Genomic DNA, 12,521 nt, shown 5'->3' with positions numbered 1-12,521 from the left:
CCCTTCATCCAACCCTACATGACCCACCCCCCTGGGGGCCTAGGCTCTGAAGTTAAGGGTAGGCAGAGATTGAACGGTTGGATGCCTGGTGAAAGAAGCCATTGGACTATTCTTCCCCAAACTTCAGAGCGCCCCTCTCTGTACATGTAACTGCCCTAAAAGGTGTGGGAGAGGGGTGTCCGTCTGTGGGTTTGCCTAGGAAAGAACGCGCCACTGGCGCGGTGGACCCGGCTGGCTGCAAGAATGTGAGTGGGGGGCGGGGTGGGGTGGGGAAGGGGGGTGCGCGCCCTTTATGACAGGTGGCCGCGCAGTGCGCGCTCCCGGGCGCCTAAGGGGAGGGAGGGACAGACGGACAGAGTGGGAGGGGGCACGTGGGGAAGGGACCCTAGACAAGGTGGAGAGAGCAGGAAGGAAAGGAAAGGCTGCGGTGGGGAAGGGAGGTAGAGGGGGGAACGTAGCCAGCAAGAACAACCGTGTTAGAGGAAACAATGGCAGGGGCAATAGCGATGGTGGCAGCCGAGGCAATCCCACTCTGGGCACCTTTTTGAATGGGCAGAGGCATCTCAGGGAGAAGAGGAGACTAGGCAGCGCCCGCCGAGGCTCTGAGAAAAGCAGAGGAGGGAGGAGAAGGAGGAGGAGGAGGGGGGAGGGGGGAGGGGGGACGAGGTAGGGGGAGAACCCGGGACGGAAAACCAGTAGCATCAGCATCAGCAGCCGCCACCGCCACACCAGTAGCAGTAGCGGTAGCGGCAGTAGCAGCATTTAGCAATAGCTTTAACGACTACAGCGACAGTAGCAGCCGCCCTCCTCCTCTCTCCCTCCCGCGGACCGCCGCAGCCACCGCACTGAGAGGGCTCCAGCGCCGCGCGCGCAGCCCGCAGCTGAGGTAGCCCGGGCCGAGCGAGCGGTGGTGCACCCAAAGCACGGACCACGAGAGCGGCCCAGAGTCACTGAGGTGCTGAGTTTCAGGGCCAGATCCCGACAGCTCTGACTCCTTCTAGCACTGCGGCGGCAGCGGCAGCGGCGCCTTAGGGACACAGGCGCGTCCACCTGGCGGGCCTGGCGCATGGAGCTGAGGCAGAGGCGGCGGCGGCGGTGGCAGCAGTAGCAGCGGCGGCGGCGGCGGCGGCGGCGGCGGCGGCGGCGGCGGCTCTAGCAGCTGCAGCGACGGCGGCAGTCAAGCCTTGACTGCGACCGCGCTAGTTCCAGCGCCGGCTGCCTGAGCCTGCCAGCGACTTGCGCCTCCTGAGTCGGCCTGCGAGGTGAGTACGAGCGTTACCAACCAGCTCCCTGGCCTTCTCTCAGGCTCCCCCGCTGGCTCAAGATGGCAAGGGGTGGAACGAATTGGGGGAAGCCAAGATAAAAGAGAAGGAAGGGAAAAAGGAAGGCAAGATCTCTGTGTGAGAATGGCGTGCATTTGTGTGTCTGTGTACGAGGGAGCGAGGCAGTAAGGGCGAGAGATCTCGGCTAGCCCTGATAGGCACTGCAATCTAGGAAAGGCCTCTGCTTGCGCCGGGAGAGGGGGGAGGGGAAGCGAGCGGGCCGGAGCCTTGGCGCTGACATACACACAGCCCGGCAATCGAAGACAGCAGTGTGCCTCCTCCTTTCGGGCTGGTGCCGGAGAGATCCTGGCCAGGGAACTGGCACCAACACGGCACGCTTCCGTGCGAGCGGGAAGACCCACGCGGCGGCCGCGACTGGGAGCCAGGGCCAAAGCGGCAAAGGTGCGAAGTACGGTCGCCAGCGCCCCCTACGCGCTTGGGGCTGCCCTGCCAACCACTGAGCGCTCCCCAGCACGCGCCACCCGACCAAGGGCCGCGGGCGAGTGTGTGCTGGGCGTCCCAATGAGCCTCGCCGAGGCTGTGACCTTCGCGGAAATTGGCCCTCGGTCCCTTCCCGATTTCGGTGGGGATCAAATTGACACACTTTCCTGCGTGGCTTTTGGTGCCTCTCTCTGCCTCGCCCCGCTGCACACCTTCGCTCGGGTCTAGCACACCCGCAGGGCTGGGAGGCCGCGAGCTGGCGTGGGGAGCGGGCCTGCTCCGGGAAAGTATGGAAAACGCGCCGCTGAGTTGGCGCCGTTCTGCTGAGGAATCCAGTGGTTTCAGCATGACTGCTTCTCTGTCTGATTCGTGAGGGACCGAATCACCCGCGCAAGGTTTCCTGTCTCTTTTGAAGTTAAAAAAAAAAAAAAAAAAAATATATATATATATATATATATATATATATATATATATACACACACACATATACATAGCGTCTCCATTTCAACATTGGCACACTTGATTTTTGCCTAGCTTCTGGTTGCGTTTTGGAGTCAGTGGGTTTCATATTTTGCTTTTGGGTTTTGGCTCCTAGCATATTGTTGAATTCTGTGCACAGCAGTGTACTTAGCTATGTGGCCTTTTCCTAACGTTTTCCTAACGTTCCATTTTCTAGACTCTTATCTGAAGAGACATGATTTGTGTAGGGCTGCTAAAGCTGTTTTTAAAAAGCATCGAAAGCATGTCAACCAGTGATTTAAATATCTCCTCGGTTGTTTTTGGCGGAGGAGCAGAGTGTGCTGATAGTTCCTGAAATATTTTCTTTGGTGCGAAAAGGTGTTCCAATAGTCTTCTCTGAACTACAGAAACCGTTTGGGTTTCAGGGGATGAATCTCTCTTACATCTTTTACACGTAGGGTGCCATAATCCAACACTTTATTTACAGCAGTGATGTTCTCGTGGCTGAGGAGAATTTACCCTTATTTAAAATATATTTTTAGAAGGGAACAGAAAAACCCCAAAGTAACTGTCATTTTACATATTAACTGGGAAACTGGATAATCAAATAAAACTGGCTGAGTGTCTGAAACTATCCCAGTGAAATATGTGGCTGTGAATATAATTAACCATCTGTCTAGTGAGCAATTTAAATTTGGGCTGGTACATTTTTATTACACTGTCTAATTTCTGGAAGACTTGTACATTTTACCCAGCAGTAACAACAAAAACGTATTTGCTTACTAGGTCAAAGATTTACTTGTGTGGTGGTGGGATTTCCCTTCCTCCCACCCCCCCATCTTTCCTAGTCCTCACACCTTGACCTGGGAGATCAAAATGAGCCTCTTGCTTTTGCAAATGGCATATTTACAATAGAAGAACTCAAACTGGTAGCTAGTGATTAGACATTTTTGTTTCTCAGAAATATCTCCCAATATTTTACCTCCCAATTACATACATTTGAGTTGAACAAAATATAATTTTTTTGTACACGTGTGTTCAGGTGGAATAGCATGATTCAACAAAATTTAAGAATTGGAATTTGACTCCATTTACTTTCCTTTATTCTAATTACCCAATTAGCTCACCCCTAGCTGTCCCAACCACCTTTCTACACTCCACAAACATGCACTCACCCATGAAAATCATGCCCTTTTGTCCTGATAACCAGTTTCTTAGGTTAGCAGTATTCAGATATCTGATTTTAACAGTATGTTGAGAAACTGCTATTTTTTTGGAAATCAAGAATGTAAAATACAATAACATGAAAGGGCCTTGTAGATATTTTTAAATTTTTCCCTATGATGTGATTTTAACCAGAAATTTGTTACTAAGGAAAAAAGGAATAGATTTTGGGTGAAGATGAAATGGCCCTAGAAGATTAAATTCAAAATAGCTGTTGTTAACATAACAAAACAAAACAGAATAAAAATGAACCACTGATTGATTGTGCAGTGGACTAGAAAAAGTCATTTAAAGGAAAATACTTTTAAAACAAATATTTGACTAAATAATAGCTTTGATTAATGGGTAACAATTATGTAAGCACATGGTAGAATTTGACATATGTCAAGTTTGTTAAATAAATCAACCTGTTCAGTGAATAAATCTTTGATGCATCAATGCTTTTTAAAACACACAGGCGCATGCACACACACACACACACACACACACACATGCATACACCAACACACACATACACACACGCACACCTTTAACACCCTGTTGCAAAGTGAAACGCTGCCACTTACTCTCTGCCTCACTGCCTCTTTTCTCCCTTTTTCTATTTTTTCATAATCCTCTGATTACCTGTAAACTACCCAGTGAACAGAGAAAACTAAAGATATGGTGGCGTTACCTGTGTTTAAGTGGAAGAAAACAGATGAGTAAAGTGATAAGTGCTGGATCTTAAACACTCAAAGATGTGCTTATCTGACACAATCACCATGGAGATCCTGGTTTCACCAAAGTATTTATTTAACCAATTCTAGCCAACAAGCATTCATTGATTGCATTTTCTCTGTTCCTAAGTCCAGTTCTAGTGAATACTTATTTTTTCCTCCAAATACCTTACTAAAGGGAGAGAAAGAGATTCTAACTGGCCTTTGATTGTTACATTGTCTTTAAACTTATTCATCTGGTGACAAATACGTGGTTTAAGTGTTCCTGCTTGTAGCAACCAAAAAGAGAGAAGAACCAAAGTGGATGACAGGGAAGGGAAATGATATAATAAGGAGGAGGTCATCTGGCTTCCCTGCTTTTGCCCTCTTAAACATTTTAGTGACAATAGCAGACCTCCAGGATCCTGTAAGTCTTCTTTAACATATGATAATCCCTTTAGAAACTTCCTTTATCTCTACCTCCTCAATTTAAAAGCATATAATCAATCGCTCCTCACAGTCACAGTGTAGGTCTTTCTGCCCAAAGGTCTTGTTTCCATATTTTAACGCAAACACCTATTTGCACAAGAAAAAAAATAATGCAACAAGATTTCAGGTTTCAGCATTTTGATTTTTTCTTTATTTTCGCCCTTTACCTCCTATGAAAAGTTGCCCATCAACTAGCTCCCTCATTAATAGTTTCTCCACCAGAAAGCACCATTTCAAGCCCAAGGTCATAGGGTTGGACATAAAGGACTCACCAGGCTCTTTGTGCCATTTTCCAGGGCTGCTTGAAAACAAAACAAAGGGCACTGGATGAGATTGCATCATCACTTGGACCTACCTTTAACTTCAGACCTTTTCTCTCACCAAGAAAATTTCATTTTAGGCAGAGGTCAACATTCCTTTCTTGTTCAAGCAACACTGACTCTTCTGCAACAGTAAGCACATCACAACCTTGAGAAAATCTAGTCTGATGGGGTCAGCCTGGAGAATGGAGTATGGTGGGGAAAAACTCTTATACTGATAGTAGGGCCTTTCCTGGGCCAGCTATAGTAAAAGGGATGAGGATGCTCTTTGCTTCTTTTCCCTTCAGTCTTTCACTGCCCTTGGTGATTTGCAGGCCTCTACTAGGGAATGTGCTCTTTTTGGTCTGTGTTTTTCTGCAGATAAGCACTATGACCTGATGTCTTTCCCTTCCTTGTTCTCTGGAAGAAAAAGGACTGAAGTCTTCAGGACCAACGACTATGCATATAATTTTTGCTTGTCTAAAAGGCACCTCAATAAGTCATCTTATCCATCCCCAGTAAGATTACTTTGATATAAACAATTATCTACTGTTTTCTCAAACCCCCCCAAGCCATGTTTAAAAAGTTACATCTTTGTCCCGTAGTAGCCCATTTCAAGTATTAACACAACTAGCTAAGCAAGGAGCTACTCCTAATATTTCACCTGAGGGGGTTTAGAGGTTAGATACCAAGATTATACCGTGGGCCTGATTGCTAGAGTAATGCCAAGCCATCCTCCATTGAGAAAAGGCACAGAGATTGATTTTCCTTGAAGCAAGGTTAAACCATTTCCTTTATGGAGGACTAGAAGTGGTGCAGCCATACGTTGTGGTTTATACCTCTTGTCCTGGCATGCTTGCTTCACCCTCAAAATTGTCCCAGTTTGGACAAGAAAATTCTATGGTCATCCTAACGATAAGGCTCTTTTAAATCAAGCACACAAAGAGATCCTATATGCATGCTGGAACAGGGCTATTCTTATTTTCATGAAAGACTGGTGATAGGTAATAAGTACCAAGCATACCAGGAGGCATTTGGGTTTAGAAAGATCATCTTTACCATGGCTGTTGTAAGACAAAAGAAAATGGTACCAATGGAATGTGAATTCATCTTTTTAGAATATGCTTTGAGAAATGCACAAGTAACTATCTCTCTGTCCCAAATAGTTTGCATGTGGTCTTGCCAAATACAAATTTATAAGTTATGTCTATACTTATATGTAGATATCCATATGTAGATATTACATTTATTTCCATTTGCTTTTTCTTTAATGGAGAAGATGACCTTTTAAACTACTTTCCAGGGATCCCTGGGTGGCGCAGCGGTTTGGCGCCTGCCTTTGGCCCAGGGCGCGATCCTGGAGACCCGGGATCGAATCCCACGTCGGGCTCCCGGTGCATGGAGCCTGCTTCTCCTTCTGCCTATGTCTCTGCCTCTCTCTCTCTCTCTCTCTCTCTCTCTCTCTGTGTGACTATCATAAATAAATAAAAATTAAAAAAAAATAAAAAAAAATAAACTACTTTCCAGTTCTAAGTATCTACAATTGGCTTTCACTGATCTAGGGCAGGGGTCAAAAGAAACTATGGCCCACAGGCCAAATCTGGCCCACTACAGCAAAAGAACAATGCAAACAAGAAGAAAATGTGGAGCTATTTAAAGTTGCTTTTACAGGTGTTTTCAAGCGACCCCTTCAGAATTGAGCTTTACTTAGGCCAATGTTAAAATGTGTCCACGTTTCCTGAACATGTATAGAACCAAATAGAATGGCTGGGTGATGACCCCAAAAGTAAAATCCACATGTGAATTTGTTTGAGTAAAAACATTAATAGTGATCTTTTCTTTCCTGCCTATTGCAGTAACCTAAATTTTGTGGTGTTACTGAATTTTTTTCTGGCCTCCTATCCAGTATCTGCCATGTTATTCCAAGCATGCATGTGATTTATTAACCCAGAGACCAGGTCTCAGTAACTTGCTTGAACAGAGACCTTCTGTCTCTTTACTTACTAAGTAACTGGAACACATTCTGAAGACATGCTTTACTGAGTAAGGGAGTAGGAAAAATGGGCCATCACCACTTAGCTTAGTGGTTCCTAACCCTTATTTTTGGCATGAACTCCTGTGAAAATTTGATGAATGCCAAGGAAACTTTCAGAAAAGTGCACGTTTACATATATGACACTTGCATACATTTTTAGGAAGTCCAGCCATACATTCTGAGTTAACCTCTGCACTAGCCTTTGCTCAATTGTTTCAAGAATTCCTATTGTGTGGCTGTCATGGTCATGGTAGCTTCAAATGGAAGCCATGAAAATGATTCTTTCAAGAAAGCCTGTTATTAATATGCTTCTGGTCCACAGCCCTCAGCTACTGTTACAAGCATTCTTCTGATTAGCCCGCACAGGTTTTATTATTATTATTATGAAAAAGAATCACTTAGCACCCACTTTGACTTACTGTTCTCACCAAAAACAAGCCAAGGATAGTATCCCTAAATCCTTGATTTGTCAACTTTCAAATTCTTCTTTTTTTAAGATTTTATTCAGCTATTCATGAGAGAGAGAGAGAGAGAGAGAGAGAAGGAGAGAGGCTGAGACACAGGCTGAGGGAGGAGCAAGCTCCATGCAGGGAGCCTAATGTGGGACTCGACCCCAGGTCTCCAGAATCACACCCTGGACCGAAGGTGGCGCTAAACCACTGAGCCACCAGGGCTGCCCAACTTTCAGATTCTTGAGTGACTGTTCAACATTCACTATCCACAAATTCATTATTAATATATAAAATATATTCCATGAAAGTTCATGCATGTTTACCTGCCCCCACCTCTCTTTCATCTTTCTCTTTTTATATGTTTACCTTAGCCAATGGCCTTGACCAAAATAGGGAATTTGCTAGCATCAATAGCATCAATAGTTAGGTAGAGTCAGAGAGGAAGGTGGTATCCAGATATCTTCATGAGGACTCCTGGTACTCATGCTAGCATCAATAGTTAGGTAGAGTCAGAGAGGAAGGTGGTATCCAGATATCTTCATGAGGACTCCTGGTACTCATGGGCCTTTTGGATTGTTAGCCATCCTGGAGATCTAACATGCTTTATTAAAAGCAAAGCTCCTTAAGTTCTGCAAACAAGAATATATGCCACATCTGTGTCTTACTTACAGTTGAGGTGGTAGGAATAGGTGGTATCCTTATCCATGAATAAATGTTTATTACTTGTCTCTTCTTTTTATCTTAGCAGTTAGGAGTATGAGGCAGGGTATGGGGACTAATTGAATCCTAAATTTGGAAGGGCTGTTAATCATCATATCTACTTTAATTAGCAAAAATTTATTGAGCAACTACTTTGTGCTAAGCACTGGGTTACTGGGGGCACAGAAAAGAATAAAACAGATTCTCTTGTCTTAGAGGAAGTTAACTTTGTTTCTAGCTGGGTATTTTTATCATCTGATTTAATTTACCTCACCCTTTTTCTAATTCATTGCATTTTTCTATTTCTATATTCTCTCCATTAGAAAATAAGTATAGATATTCTGTTTTTTAAACACAGCAGAAAATTCATTGCAAACAGGTATCTGTAGCTGAGACAAGATTTCCAGCCTTCATGGCACAAATGCTTCTGTTCTTATTTCTGTATTGACTTAACAGGCCCTATTTAATAAGGAGTAACATATTTCTTTTTCCCTGTAGTTCAAAGGCAAAATTTCTATCATTGCTATCATTGGTGATGATAGCATTCACCATGATGTATTAACCATTGATTTAAGATTATAGTACAGAACTACTGACTTCTGAATAATGAGTTGAATGTACTCTGCAAAAAGCCAGCTGCCCATCTTTGAGTGAGTTGGTTTTTAACCACTAGTTGGTGATTGTATTAGTTTGCCATGGATGCTGTAACAAACTACCAAAAATCTAGTAGTTTATAAACAACATTAATTTATTTTCCCACAGTGCTAGAGGTCAGGAATCTGAAACAGGTCTCACTGGGCTAAAGTCAAGGTGTGGGCAGAACTGCATTTTTTTCTGGGGCCTCTAAGAGAGACTCTTTTTCCTTGCCTTTTCTAGCTTTTAGAGTTTGCCCACATTTCTTCGCTCATGGGCCACCTCCATCCTCAAAGTCAACAATGGCATATTGCATTCTTCTAATCTTGCTTTCATTGTCACATGTCCTTCTCTGACTCTCACTCTTCTGTCTCCCCCTTCCACATTGCGTCTACCTGGATGAATAATACTGAGTAATTTCTTCACCTCAAGGTTGGTTGATTTGCAAACTTAATTTCTTCTGCAACCATAACTCCCTTTGTGACATATAACTTAACATATTCACAGGTTCTACAAGTAGGCTGTGGACTACTTTAAAGGGTCATTACTCTGCTTACCACAGTGACTTGATTTTTTTCTTTTTCTTCTGAAATAATTGTAGATTCACAGTATTTTGTAAGGACAGAGAGGTCTTATATTCCCTTCACCCTGTTCCCCCAATATTACATCTTACATATACATATCTAGTATAAGATCAAAATCATGAACTTGACATCTGAACAATAGGTGTGTTTAGTTCTATGTCATTTTGTCACAGGTATAGATTTGTGTAACCACTACTACAATCAAGATAAAGTACTGTCCCATAACCAAAAAAGATCTTTCTTGTGCTATCCCTTTATTTTCTTTATGGTCACCCTTACCCTTTTCACCCCCACTATCCCTAACCCCTGGCAATTAATCATTAATTTATATCTATAATTTTGTCGTTTCAAAAATATTGTATAAATGGAATCATGAAATATGTTGCGTTTTCATTTTGGCTTTTTATTCAGCAAAATTCTCTTGAGATCTATCCAAGTTGTTTTATGTATAAACAGTACATTCCTTTTTACTATTGAACAGTATTCCATGATATGAATGTATCACAGTTTGCTTAGCACTTAACTGTTGAGGAACACTTTGGTGGTCTCCAGTTTTTGGCTCTTACATGTAAAGCAGTATAGGTTAGTGTACAGGTTTTCATGTAAACAGAAGTTTTTATTTCTCTAGAGAAAATGCCCAGGCTATGGTTGCTGGATCATATGGTAAAGGCATGTTTAGTTTTTAAAAAGCTGTAAAACTATATACCAGAGTGCCTATATATAACTTATCACAATCTACTAGTATCAACATTTTACCTATTTGAGGAAACTTAACCTTTTATTCTCCCTTATTTATAATATTGTTGAATTAAGTATTTCCTCTACATATATTTAGAACTACATCAGTGTTATAATTTTTGTTTCAATTGAGAAAACTTGACAGGAAAAGCAAAGTCAATTGTATTACTCCTACTTTTGCTTTTTCTGTTGTTCTTCCTTCCTTCCTGAGGTTCCATAATTCCTTTTTTATATTTTCCTTCCATTTAGAGAACTTCCAGCCATTCTTTTAGTGCACATTTGTTGGCAACAAATTCTTAGTTTTCCTTCATCTGAGAATTTTTAAATTTCCCCCTTTATTCCTGAAGGATGTTTCACAGAATATAGGATTCCGAGTTGACAATTCTAGTCTTTAATCACTTGAAAAAGATTGTGCCTCTGCCTTCTGGCCTCTGTGGGTCCTGATGAGAAATCATTCAGATTGTTTTTTTCCTATAGCTAAAGCATCATTTCTCTCTCACTGCTTTCAAGATTTTTTTTCCCATGTCTTTAAAATTTCTAGAAGTTTGACTGTAATGTGTTGTGGTATGGACTTCTTTGGGTTCATCCAGTTAAGAATACTCTCAGATTCTTGAATCTGTAGGTTTATATCTTATGCCAGATTTGGGAGCTTTTCAGCCATTTTCCTTTGAACCTTATCTATCCTGCCTTCTTATATTTTATTGTTCCATACCTCCTCTGATGACAGGAAAGTTAGATATTTTTTATAGTCTCACAGGTCCCTGAGGCCCGTTCATTTTTTTCAGTCTATTTTTCTCTGTTGTTCAGATGAATAATTTCTATTATTCTGTCTTCAAGTTGGATGATTCTCTCCACAGTCCTCTCCATTCTGCTATAGAACCCATCTGTTGAGATTTTTAAAAATTTTGGTTATTGTATTTTTCATTTCTAAAATTTCCACTTGGTTCCTCCAGGTGTCGTCGTCTTCTTCTTCTTCTTCTTCTTCTTCTTCTTCTTCTTCTTCTTTTTTGCTAAGACTTTACTTTTTTTTGTTTCAAGAATGTAATTGATTATTGAAGCATTTTTATCATGACTGCTTTAAAATATTTATGGGATAATTCTAACGTCTCTGTCATTTTGGCAGAGATGAGTACTAGGGAAATATGGGCAACAGGGAACTCACCTGGATAGTATGGACCCCACAGAGTTGGTAGAAACTATATCATTGTATTGACCAAATTTTTGCCTCTTGACTCTTCTAAGAGAAGTAAAGTGATGCACTGCAGATTCCTGTACCACTCCATTTGATTAAAGAGATAGTCTCCCCTGTGGGAGAAGTTAGTTTATTTATTCTTAGCAAAAACACTCCATCTCCATGATTGAAATGATCATTGATTGAGGAAATATTAACAGAAAAGAGTAGGTTATGAAAAGGGTATTTATTCATTCATTTTTTTTAGAGTCTAGGGTTTATCTGGCATCTTTGTGGCCCCAATGTTCTGATCCTTGAGGCTTCCAGCATCTTAGCCTGGTGGGAAACATTTATGAAAGAGCTCTGTCCTTCAAAGAGCTCCGTGTTGACTTCTTGGCATTTTTTTGTTCAAGGCTCAGAGAATTCATTGACCCTGTTACACAGCTTCTTTATGTACTGGCATAACTGTTGCTTTCTGAAATCTCTCTTTCCTTTGACTTGTAGGGGTTTCCTCAATGTAGATTCAGTGTTTCTGATCTCCCTGTGGGGCAGTTCAGTAACATTTTCCTTACTGGCTCTCTGTATTTGTGTATACATCTCTGTGTGCTTGTTTTTATGGATTGTTGATCTATTGTGCCTCTTGGCAAAGAAAGAAGTATACCCACTGTTTATTAAATGTGTGTTTTATATATGGTACATAAATCACATTGCTTTTTCTTATAGCAAATCCTATATGTGCAAAGATGTAGCTTTGACATGTTAAGATGTTTTATAACTGACATAGTCAAATCCATTTGGTTAAATAGGTGAAAGGAAGGGGAATTGTGCCAGTGCTACAGTGAGTTTTGCAGATTTGTGTGGTTTGGCTTAAAGCTAAACAAAAATACATATGCATCTGAAGAGGAAACAGTTTGAAATTTGTGTGGTAAAGAGAGATAGACATGTTTTATAATCCAAGGCCAAAGTGTTGTTGTTAAACCATAGGCTATAGCTTACCTAGATCCTTTCATGTATGTGTTTGTGGTCAAAAGGTGAGTATGCCTGGTCTTTTACTCAAAGATATGGAGATGATATCGTAGGAAAAACCAAAATCTCAATTTCTCATTTTGTCTCTCAAGAATGCTCCAGATATGCTATTTAATTCTGGAGACAATGGTCATCAGTTAAGCAGAGGGGCCAAAGGATTAGGATACTGTAATACAGATCTGAGAAGAGAAGAGAACTTGGAATCAGCCTTCTTTGCCATTGATCTCACTCTTTTCCTATAAGCCACTGTTTTT

At 41.9% G+C, this 12,521-nt stretch overlaps 1 protein-coding gene across 1 annotated transcript in view; it reads left to right on the top strand.

Moving 5' to 3' along the window:
• The first annotated feature begins 1,158 nt into the window (after positions 1-1,158).
• NEXMIF (neurite extension and migration factor) overlaps positions 1,159-12,521 on the top strand; it is a 133,566-nt gene continuing 122,203 nt past the window's right edge. The window contains exon 1 of the mRNA XM_038587740.1: positions 1,159-1,262. The gene's annotated coding sequence lies outside the window, so the exon portion shown is untranslated. The remainder of the gene's footprint in view (positions 1,263-12,521) is intronic.

The sequence above is a fragment of the Canis lupus genome, chromosome X, assembly GCF_011100685.1.
Source record: "Canis lupus familiaris isolate Mischka breed German Shepherd chromosome X, alternate assembly UU_Cfam_GSD_1.0, whole genome shotgun sequence".
Lineage (NCBI taxonomy): Eukaryota > Metazoa > Chordata > Mammalia > Carnivora > Canidae > Canis > Canis lupus.
This window is presented reverse-complemented; position numbering and strand designations above follow the sequence as displayed.